This window comes from Hypomesus nipponensis, chromosome 24 (genome assembly GCF_054491055.1).
Source record: "Hypomesus nipponensis isolate SF chromosome 24, ASM5449105v1, whole genome shotgun sequence".
NCBI classification, from domain to species: domain Eukaryota; kingdom Metazoa; phylum Chordata; class Actinopteri; order Osmeriformes; family Osmeridae; genus Hypomesus; species Hypomesus nipponensis.
In genome coordinates, this window is record NC_140384.1 from 2,279,861 (window position 1) to 2,290,849 (window position 10,989).

Here is a 10,989-nt window from a genome sequence, read left to right on the forward strand (position 1 = left end):
GGCAAGAGTGATATTCCTCCTCCCCCCCCCCCCTCCCCTCAGGGGGTCAAAATTAATTATTTGCTTTTTACCTGACATCTTTGAAAGGCAGCAATGATTAATACATCCATGACCAGGATATAATAATAAAATATGACATTATTTTAAAAGTGACCTATAACATCGACAATGCAAAACACTTCAGAATGAGAAGGGATTTTTTATTTTCCATGAATGTTTGCACAAACAAGGAATTTACTTTGTCAGGGAGGTGCATACATTAAACATATGGGAATATTGAAACTTAAATATGTGGACTAACTATACAAAAGGAGCAAAGTCTAGCTAATACTAAGGGGGGTCTGGCTACTACTAAGGGAATAAAATAAAATGTAAAATATAAGTAGTCATAATTTACAATCTAACCTAAAAAAAAACAGATTGTGCAAGAGAACAATACAAATTGCAATGTGCAGGGTGTCATTGTGCAGCTTGTGGTTTAAAGTCAGTGAGAGTCCTTGGCCTTTTAAAGTGGCCAACAGTGGATGGGAAGAAACTGTTCTTGTGGCATGAGGTTTTGGTCTTGATGGACCGCAGCCTTCTGCCGGAGGGGAGTAGTTGAAACAGGGAGTGTCCAGGGTGGGAGGGGTCGGCCACAATCTTCCTGGCTCGCCTCAGGGACCTTGAGGTGTGCAGATCCTCGAGGGAAGGCAGATTGCAGCCGATCACCTTCTCAGCATTGCGGATGATACGCTGCAGTCTGCTCTTGTCCTTGGCAGTGGCAGCAGCGTATCAGATGGTGATAGAAGAAGTGAGGATGGACTCAATGATGGCTGTGTAGAAGTGCACCATCATTGTCTTTGGCAGGTTGAATTTCTTCAGCTGCCGTAGGAAGTACATCCTCTGTTGTGCTTTTTTGGTGAGGGAGCTGATGTTCAGTTCCCACTTGAGGTCCTGGGAGAGGATGGTGCTCAGGAAGCGGAAGGACTCCACAGTGTTGACTGGGGAGTCACTCAGGGTGATGGGGGTGAGTGGGGCTGTGTTCTTCCTGAAGTCCACAATCATCTCCACTCTCTTAAGAGCATTGAGCTCTAAGTTGTTCTGGCTGCACCAGGTCACCCGGTTGTCAGTTTCCCACCTGTAGTCAGACTCATCCCCGTCAGAGATGAGCCCAATGAGGGTGGTGTTGTCCGCAAACTTCAGGAGTTTGACAGACGGATGACTCGAGGTGCAGCTGTTGGTGTACAGGGAGAAGAGCAGAGGGGAAAGGACGCAGCCCTGAGGAGATCCTGATGGACTGGGAGTCTGTGATCCACCTGCAGGTGGAGTCGGGCACGTTCAGCTGGGAGAGCTTGTCCTGTAGCAGAGCAGGGATGATGGTGTTGAAGGCAGAGCTGAAGTCCACAAACAGGATCCTGGCGTAGGATGCTGGGGAGTCCAGATGCTGTAGGGAGAAGTGGAGGGCCATGTTAACGGCATCATCCACAGACCTGTTGGCTCTGTAGGCAAACTGCAGCGGGTCCAGGAAGGGGACTGTGATGGAATTGAGGTGTGCCAGTACAAGGCGCTCAAAAGACTTCATTACCAAAGAGGTCAGGGCGACGGGTCTGTAGTCATTAAGTCCTGTTGGCCTTGGCTTTTTGGGCACAGGGAAGATGGTGGAGGACTTGAGACAGGATGGCACATGGCATGTCTCCAGGGAGGTGTTAAAGATGTTTGTAAATACAGGAGACAGCTGGTCAGCGCAGTGCTTGAGGGTGGCAGGAGAGACAGAGTCCAGCCCAGCTGCTTTGCGGGGGTTCTGCCTCTTGAAAAGTCTCTTAACTTCACCCCCCTGAATGGAGAGAGTCGTCGCTGTAGAGGGGGGGAGGCCACATGGATGGGAAGGGGTAGATCAGGACTGTCCAATTGTCTTTCAAATCTGCAGTAGAACTTGTTCAGGTCGTTGGCCAGGCGGGAGTCGTTGGTGGAGTGGGGGGGGCTCTGGGCTTGTAGTTGGTGATTTGCTTGAGCCCTCTCCAGACAGAAGCAGAGTCGTTAGCAGAGAATTGACGCTTCAGTTTCTCAGAGTACAGTTGTTTAGCTTCTCTCACCGCCTTGCTAAGCCTGTTCTTCGACTCCTTGAATCTGTCTCTATCCCCACTCCTAAAAGCTTTCTCCTTCTCTGACCTCAACCTTCTCAGCTCTGCTGAGAACCAGGACTTGTCGTTGTGAAAGCACACCCTGGTGCGTGTTGATATACAGCAGTCCTCACAGAAGCTGATGTATGCCTGCCAGTTGTAAAGCGGCGTCCGGGATCAAATCGCACAGCCATGTCTCCGTGAAGCACAAAAATGTTTTTAATGTATTTAGTGTTAATAAAATTATTTTGTCTATTTGGAAAGAGATGTTTTTAATGTGACAATATGTCAGCCATCGTGTGATAACGAAACTATAACTCGGCCTATTAAATTAAACAAACAAAGAATTGCAAACTCCGTCAGAGGTATCTAGCCTCCGTTCGCCTCGCACTGAGTTTGAACCTGCCACCTCTGACATCCCAAGCGCCCCCACTACCAGCTACGCATACGAAAAGCTAGCATTCCCTGTATGCGGGTGGCCTATTACATACCTGAGGAGTGAGTTTCACCGATACACACCGGCTACATCTATGAACTACTTGTTCTGAGCAGGTGTTGTCAGTGAACAGGCTGTAAAACTGTTGATTAAGACACTCATGAAAAACTGATGCTAATTATCTGGGAAACATTTTCCGATTGGCTATTGTATAGACCCTTTCGTTTTTTGATAGGTTGGCTGAAAAGTGGCAGGCTCAACTAAGAACCAGGGAAGACGCGCTTGATTCCTGCCGGTTCCATAGTGAGAGTGGCGCGGCCAGAGGAATTTTGTTTGGGTGCTGCAGCATATTTAATATAGCCTATTATCAATATTTTTTTTCAGCGTGAGAAATACAATGTGTGGCGGGGGAGCGTGACAAAAGACCGAAACGAGTGACTGTCACGCTCAATGCGTGACACTTGAGAGCCCTGTGGCTGTAACATTATCTCTGCAGCTAACAGCTGAGGTACTGTTGCTAATGTAAAGGTAGATAGCATCAAGTATGTGTGTGAATACACAAATCTAGTGTTGTACACTTTGTTGTTATGTGGATAACCATTCTGCTGTTGGTGTTATGGCGCGCGCGATATCCGCCTTTCCCCACACTGAAATGACTGAGTGTGCAGGTGTGCAAACCAGGGTTATCAGATGAGAATGGGCAAATTCGAGGCTTCTTACAGCAACGGGTCTACGAGCCAATGCGATACATCCACTGTAAACATTAGCGCATGGTGCCACCTCTCTCCTCCTCATTAGCATTTAAAGCTACAGACACAGAAACAGCGCGTTCTGAGGAAAGCTCATTGTGGGACTACTCGTAGTGGCTGTAATTCTGCACCAAGGCTGAATTTCAGGAAAGAGACTTCAGATACAGTATTAGGGGACCACTAAGGCCTATATAAAAGCATAAAAAAACTGCATTTCCTGTGACCTTTAATTCCCGGGCAATAGAAACCTACATTACGCACTTCGTTTTCGAAGTGTGTTACACAACGGCATGCTGTACTGCCTATACTCGTGCATTGCTTGGAATCATTGTTCCTGTATCAAGTGCGGCATATATTCCAGTGCAGTTTATACTCAGATTTACAAACACAAAGCTCCCATTCTGGTGGGGTGCGGTTTATAGAAAATGCGGCTTATTTTCAGAAAAATACGGTAGTCATTGTAACATTTGATTTAGTTGTCTCTCCATTGTACAAATGATTTCATTGCTTTAGGGTTCTCCAATTCTGGTCCTCGAGGGCCGCTGTCCTGCATGTTTTAGATGTTTCCCTGCTCCAGCACACCTGATTCAAATGAATAGTCATTACCCGGCTTCCACAGAGATTGATAACAACCCATTCATTTAAATCAGGTGTGCTGGAGCAGGGAAACATCTAAAACATGCAGGACAGCGGCCCTCAAGGACCAGGATTGGAGAACCCTGCAAAGGTATTTCCGAAAATAATTTTCTGTTAACTTAACCAGGATGTTCAGTATCCATTTTCCTCAACTTTTTAGAAAGAGCTAAAGGGAAAATGTAGGTGAAATTCAATGGTTTCATTCAAGGGGATGACTCCAATTTTATCATAGCATTGTAAGGCATCTCAGACTCTGTTCTTATTGTTTAATGCAGCCCTAAAGGGTGTGAAACACAGGATAACAATAGGGAGTAACCCAATAAAATAAATATGACCTTAGTGGGGAGTGTGTTTAAAAAGTAAGTGACTGACAGAAACTATACATTTTCATAGGATCATAAAATCTCTCCTATTGGAGAGATAAATCAAAAAATGATTTAGGGGTCAGTGAGCATTGCTTACAATTGGAATGATTGAGAGCAGTCATGAATTATGCAAAACATTGCAAATAGACATTGGTTGTCAAACTGTTGAGGTATGAGAGAGGTGGACAAAAAGGAAAATGTGCGAATGCACAATATTCAATCATAAATGGGCTTGTTTCATGCCTCACTGCTCTTTTTCTATCTTCCACAGAGTGAAAATATATCTATATCGCTTTGAGACACATAATTAAATTACTCGTTTCATTTCATTGCTTGTATATAGAAAAGCAAAGTGCTCAATATCTATGAATGAAAATGAAATTCCTGGTGGCAATAAAGCCACCAAGGCAATGTCTATTACAGTCACAAATGCCAATAATGTTACTTGAACTCTTATTATTTGAGCAAATTCAATCAATTCTGAACACCTATTGGCTACAGATAAACACATTTAACCCAGTCCAAGGCTCCTCATTCATTTGAATGAGTTTTAGAAATGACACCCTGCAAGCATCTGTCACTTCTTATTTCTCCTCTCCTTCCTGCTGCCTTGTCCAACAATGAGCAATGTACTGCATGGTACAATTTTCTACCCCAGGCAATTGGGTCTGATATGGAAGTCAATTGCTATAGCAATCACATGCAATGCAGGTTTGTGCCGTAGCATAGTAGTTTCAACAGTTCCCATATATAAGTTAGTTGTCACAAGGGGATGCTTCTTTCCTGCACACGCCACACCTCCAGGGCTTGTGTTGGCCCTGGCAACCAAATATTTAATCAAGTGATGGATATAATAGTTTGAGCTTCCCATTGGAAGGATGCTTTATGAGTTTTGGATGGCCACATTCGAACAAAGACTGAAATCTTGGCAGGGGGGGGGGGGGGGGGTTGAAGCAGAGAGAACGGGAACCCCTGGCGGTAATACAAGCTGGCCCTCTTCAGATAAACCCCCCCTCCCTCTGGGGTTCACTGATAGTGCTTTATTAGAATATGGGTGGGGGGAGGACTTTTGATGAAAATACTGATGATAGGAATAGCATAAACAGACAGGATTGGGGAGCAGATTAAAAGTTATTTGAAAACAAGCTTATATAAATATCATGTAATTGCTACCAATATGTAAAAAGGACAACATCAACATAAAATGTATTACCTGATTCAAATGAATGGGTCGTTATCTAGTTATGCAGAAGCCTGTTAACGACCATTCATTTGAATCAGGTGTGTTGGAGCAGGGAAACATCTAAAACATGCAGGGCAGGGGTCCCTGAGGACCAGGGTTGAAGACCTCTGATCTAGAGAGTTCGATAAATGTAATATTTCCGGCTTAATTAATTGATTAAAAAAGTTATGACAGTCTTGTTTTGTGGTATACACAGTCCTGTACATTTGTATTTGCAACCATTTTCCTAATTGAAACGTTTCTAAAAATTGCTTGTTTTAGTACGCTAATGTTAGGGTTAGGGTTAACAGGGCTGATTTGCATTTGTCCCATTTCTTTGGGATATGTAGCCCTTACCCCTCAGTTTCGAGGGCCAAGGGTTAGGGGTATGGCCGAATCCCAATACTCCTCCTTACCCCTTCCCCTTACTCCTAGCCCTTAATTTACCCCTAACCCTTGGCCCTCGAAACTGAGGGGTAAGGGCAACATATCCCTAAGAAATGGGACGCCACTTTGTTATGGGAACATCATCTAGCACGTATTGATATCTCCAAAGCAAGTAGTGTTATGCACTGATATCAAACGAAATTCGCTGCTAATGGAGTTTTCTAAAAACTGTAGACATGCTAGTCAGAGAAATGCAGGACTGTTGTGCAAATCAGCCCTGTAACAGTAGCGTACCAAACTAGCAATTTTTTGAAACATTTCAATTAGAAAAATGGTTGCAAATACAAATGTACAGGACTGTGTATACCACAAAACAAGACTGTCATAATTTTTCAATAATCAATTAATTAAGCTGAAAATATTACATTTATTGGACTCTGGATGATCTGGCCGCCATTGTTGCCGGTCGCGCAGTATTCACATAGCCCTAGGTTTCAAGTAAGCTCCCGATCTTACTTGGTTTCAAGGGGTGTATACCCCTTTGTCTTAGCCCTACCACTAGCTCAAAAGGAGTATTGGGACACCACTAGCTCTCACGGGAACGAGCAAAACTAAGGGGAAGGGGTAAGAGGGGGAGTATTGGGATTCGGTCTATGATTTAGTATACTTAGTATATACATTTTTTACCTGGGTTGTCAGGTTATTTTTCAGCAAGATATCTCGAGCTAGCTAATATAGTTTGGTTGCTAAGCTGTAATGTTCTACCCACCTAAGTCAATCCTGTTTGCTTCGACAACAGAAGTGGAAACAACTAAAATTATAATTTGAAATGATATTTAGTCAATCTGTTGAAACCAGTGTTTTGTAGACACAATAGATGTATTTGCACGTTTTTATTTCAAGTTTCCACCTTCGGTATTTCAGGGCCGTGTTGCGTTTTTTCTCTGCACCTTCACTCATTGAAAACCAACCAATTAGCGCGCAGCTCATCTAAATATTAATGAGCATACCATAAAAGGAGAAAAGCTAGTGTTTTTTCCCGGGAACATTTCAGAGGATCTATCAGTGGGCATAGAACAGCACCCGGGCCATTTTCAGCTCAACTAATGTTACATACCCTATTCGGAAACCTTAAGGAACAGTGTGAAATACCCCCAAAACCCAGTCAATCACCCCTTTAAAGTCAGTGTGAGTCCTTGGCCTTGTTGAAGAGGCCAGCAGCGGATGGGAAGAAACTTTTTGTGGCGTGAGGTTTTGGTCCTGATGGACCGCAGCCTGCTGCCAGAGGGGAGTGGCTGAAACAGATAACTGGATTCATATGAATTCTAAATGGTAAGACACCCCATGTTGATGATCATAATAATTAAAATGGATGGACTAATCCCTGAATTAATCCATATATCCCATCTTGAGATCAATGATGACTAATGGCATTATTAAGACCACAATTTCCCCATCTACTCTTTCAAGACAGACATTAAACTTAATAATGGATATACTGAAACAACAAACAAAAAATATGTCACTGTTAATACTTTTGGCCATGACTAGTTTTAAGGAGATATTGAATGGTTGTCTTTAATGGGGGCCATGTCTTTCACACATCATAAACTCAGTGAAACATTTCAGGAAACAACGTTATTTAACCAGCACAAACTCACTGTTGAGAAGGTTATCTCTCACTTACTTTCACCCTCTAGGACTAACAAATGACCATCTGCTGTGCCAGATTGTGATATTACACTCATTGACATAGAGTACCTGTGCAGTGGCTGCTGTGACAGTCTGTGCCTAGATATTTCCCCTAGTGGGGACGAACTCCCACATATTGCACAAGTTGACGCTGGTGGGTGATTCATTAATTAGTCTGCCACAAACAGAGCTTGAATGTTGAAGTTTGAATGACGTTTTAAATTATGACAGAGATTAAATGAATTAATTTAACCTCTCTAAAATAACTCTCTCTCTCTTTCTTTCTCTTTTTCTTTCTTTCTTTCTTTCTTTCTTTCTTTCTTTCTTTCTTTCTTTGATTCTCTCTCTTTCTCTCTCTTTCTCTCTCTTTCTCTCTCTTTCTCTCTCTCTCTCTCTCTCTCTCTCTCTCTCTCTCTCTCTCTCTGCTGTGGTAGTGTGACAGTGTGAGAGTGCCTGTGGAACATGACCGTGTCTTTTGGTCAAGTGCTGAACCGCTGGTGTGTGGTTGAACTTTAATGCGACACATGATAGATGCTATCCTGTTGCCACCATGCCCATAGATTGCCCAGGGTTTGTAGACAACCAGATTTGGATTTCAAAGGTTACAGATCCATAAAGGAGTTCAGTCGTTTGTCAAATATGGCTACTTCAGATCAGAAAAGCTTCACAGCCAAAGCAGGTTGTGAGTCATGAAATGGGATGAGGTGGGGTGGGTGGGTGGGAAAATGTGTACAGTACCAGTCAAAAACTTTTGACTGGTACTGTACATCTTTGAAGGTAAAGCACTTCAAAAATACTTTGATCATCAGCATGGGGTGTCCTACCATTCAGAATAAATGTAAAGGTTCCTATTCTGGAATAAGGGAACTATCGTACCATAGTGGTAATATGGAGTTTAATTCCGTCACGTTGCAAAATCTTAACATGCTTACACGATATACTAAATACTGCAGTACACGAGAAATCCCAACAGTATCCCAACACAGTTCCCCAACCCACTTTACAGTAAAGACAGAAGGACATCTGTCATTCAGCTGAAAAAGAATGTAGGTCAGTCTGTTTCTCCAGCAGTGGCCTCCACCAGCAAGCTCTGATTAAAGCTCCTACCTATTCATTACACTGTTTAGAGACAGTTATAATCAACAGATCCTTCTCTTCTTCCTTGATTATGTAGGATTGTGCCTCCAAGGTGATGTAGGCCATGTAATTTAATATCAAACACGGACAGGAAGTGTGGCCTATGCTACAGCACACACCAGGAACAGCAGAGATTGGATGACCCAACTGCCAGTCAATCAAGTGGGTGTTGATGTGACTCCACCATGAAACATCCAGACAGATGGCAATAGCTTTGAGAATGCACCCCCACCCTACCCATCCACCCGGACATGCTCCCTTGGTAAGAGACTATAAGCTTCTTAGATTATTTCATGCCACTCACTAATTTGGTTCTCCTCATCAAAGCAATATTCCCCTTTTTTTCCACGCACAATGATATGGTCTAAGAAAATACTTTCAGAGACTTCTGATCTGACATGTCTGAGGTAATGTTTCTTTAAAAAAAGGATACAACCTTTGATCATCATGTATTTTATAAAAAATGCTTAAATGCCTGCTAATGAGTTTCCCTATAAATCCGAGTGTGTGCTTAAGACAATAGCATGTCAGGGGGATAAGTGATGGGTCTATTTTGGATCAGGGCTCCGACCCCCGAGACCAAGGGAGGCAGTCAGGCAGTGAAGGAGAGGAGGAGACTGAGGCTGAGCAGGTGTCTCTGGTGACATCTGTCTCAGTTCACTGGGGAACCAGTCACCCTGCAGCCACCTTCTGACTGTGCCACTGAAGTGCTCTGTCTCCATATAGACTAAGGTACACTTTCTAAATTCTTCTTTGCTACATTGAACTGTGATACATTAATACAAATCCCAAAGTGTGTTTTGTGATTTTCTGTATTGCATGTAAAAAAATGTGTGTTGGTGTTTAGGAAATGCCAGGAAATTGTAAAAAAAAATGTAAACACATTTAATGGGGTTAGATTCCCCATTACATTTTATAAATGTATTTATTCATAAGCAACTACCTCCAAGAATATCAAGAGAGTTTAGCCCAGTTATCCCCCCAAAATTTGGGGGGATTCAGACACATGTAATATTGATGTGTTCATATTCGTTCATCAACCCAATTTCCTCTAGAAACTAATTAGGCTGACAGGACAAAACCACAAGGCAGTTTGTTCAGACATACTATTGATTCAAGCCTGTGTTCGACTGACCAATGTGTATTTAGAAAGGATTTGTACGGAAATAATTTAAGCTTCACATAGAATCTATGTAGCCATGGTTTCCGTTCTCATGGTTTATCAGATTAGACAGTCTCTTGTTAGTTACCATTTGCGCTCAGCGCATCGGCTTTGGTTGGAGATACAATGCTTATTTTCTGTATTTTCTGTAATCAGTCATTGATCTGAAGTGGCTTGCAGTGTGCTTATCAAACAATGGATACAAATATGAGCTAATATGACAGATTGGTGATAGGGATGAAGAGGGGGATGAAAACTTGAATGAGATTTATAGTGAATTGAGAGGTAGGGGGTTTACAGCAGTTCCTCATAGAAATTCAGAGCATGCCCTCGAGTGATATTGAATCCCAGTCCGTGCATGTCCTGTATATCTATGGCAACAAAAAGACTAGTGGCCTTATCAGTTTAATCTGGGTGATTTCAGAGGCCTGGTCACAGAGGCGAGGCTCATGGTAAGTCAATTTAGTATTCCATGTCAAGAGACTGTCTAGGGCCGCCATTTGGTTTTTATTGAAAATGCTTTTCTCAAAGGTCACGCACACCATAGTTCTTCCAGATGTACTTTAAGTGCCGGTGGGTTTTAATGAGTGCAGTGCACACTATAGACATATTAATGACTTATTGCCAGGCTGATTTGTGCTCCCTATCATACATGGTTTGATCTTTTTTGTTTGGGTTTGGCGAAATGCTATTCTGCTCACAATGTTGGTCTTTTTAACTGACAAACAGCCATTGCTTATCTTTCAGCGATGGACAACAGACTTTAAAACTTAAATGTCAGGACGTGAAATTGATCCTCGGCCATGGTCGTTTAGCATGTTTTGTGTGTTTTGACAGCTTTAGGTGTCTCTCGGGTTGTGAGTTACCGTTTTGTGTCTGGGGCAGAAGGCAGGCTGGAGAGCATGTGGCCCCTCTGTTCTGAGGGAGGGTCCAAAGCTTATTTTGGGCCAGGAGGGGGACTCTAGGGCTAGTAGCTGATCTGGCCTTAGCCTGTCTGGGGAGGGGATTAGAGGGCGAGGGTGGAGGTGAGGGTTTTGTAGACAGGCAAACAAGGGCTTTATTGACACTACTAATTTCCTTAACATTTACCAACATGTCTAACCA

The 10,989-nt window shown here is 43.0% G+C and overlaps 1 pseudogene; it reads right to left on the reverse strand.

The window, feature by feature from the left end:
- Positions 1 to 1,138: 1,138 nt before the first annotated feature.
- Positions 1,139 to 2,293, reverse strand: LOC146232680 (uncharacterized; annotated as a pseudogene).
- Positions 2,294 to 10,989: the final 8,696 nt, after the last annotated feature.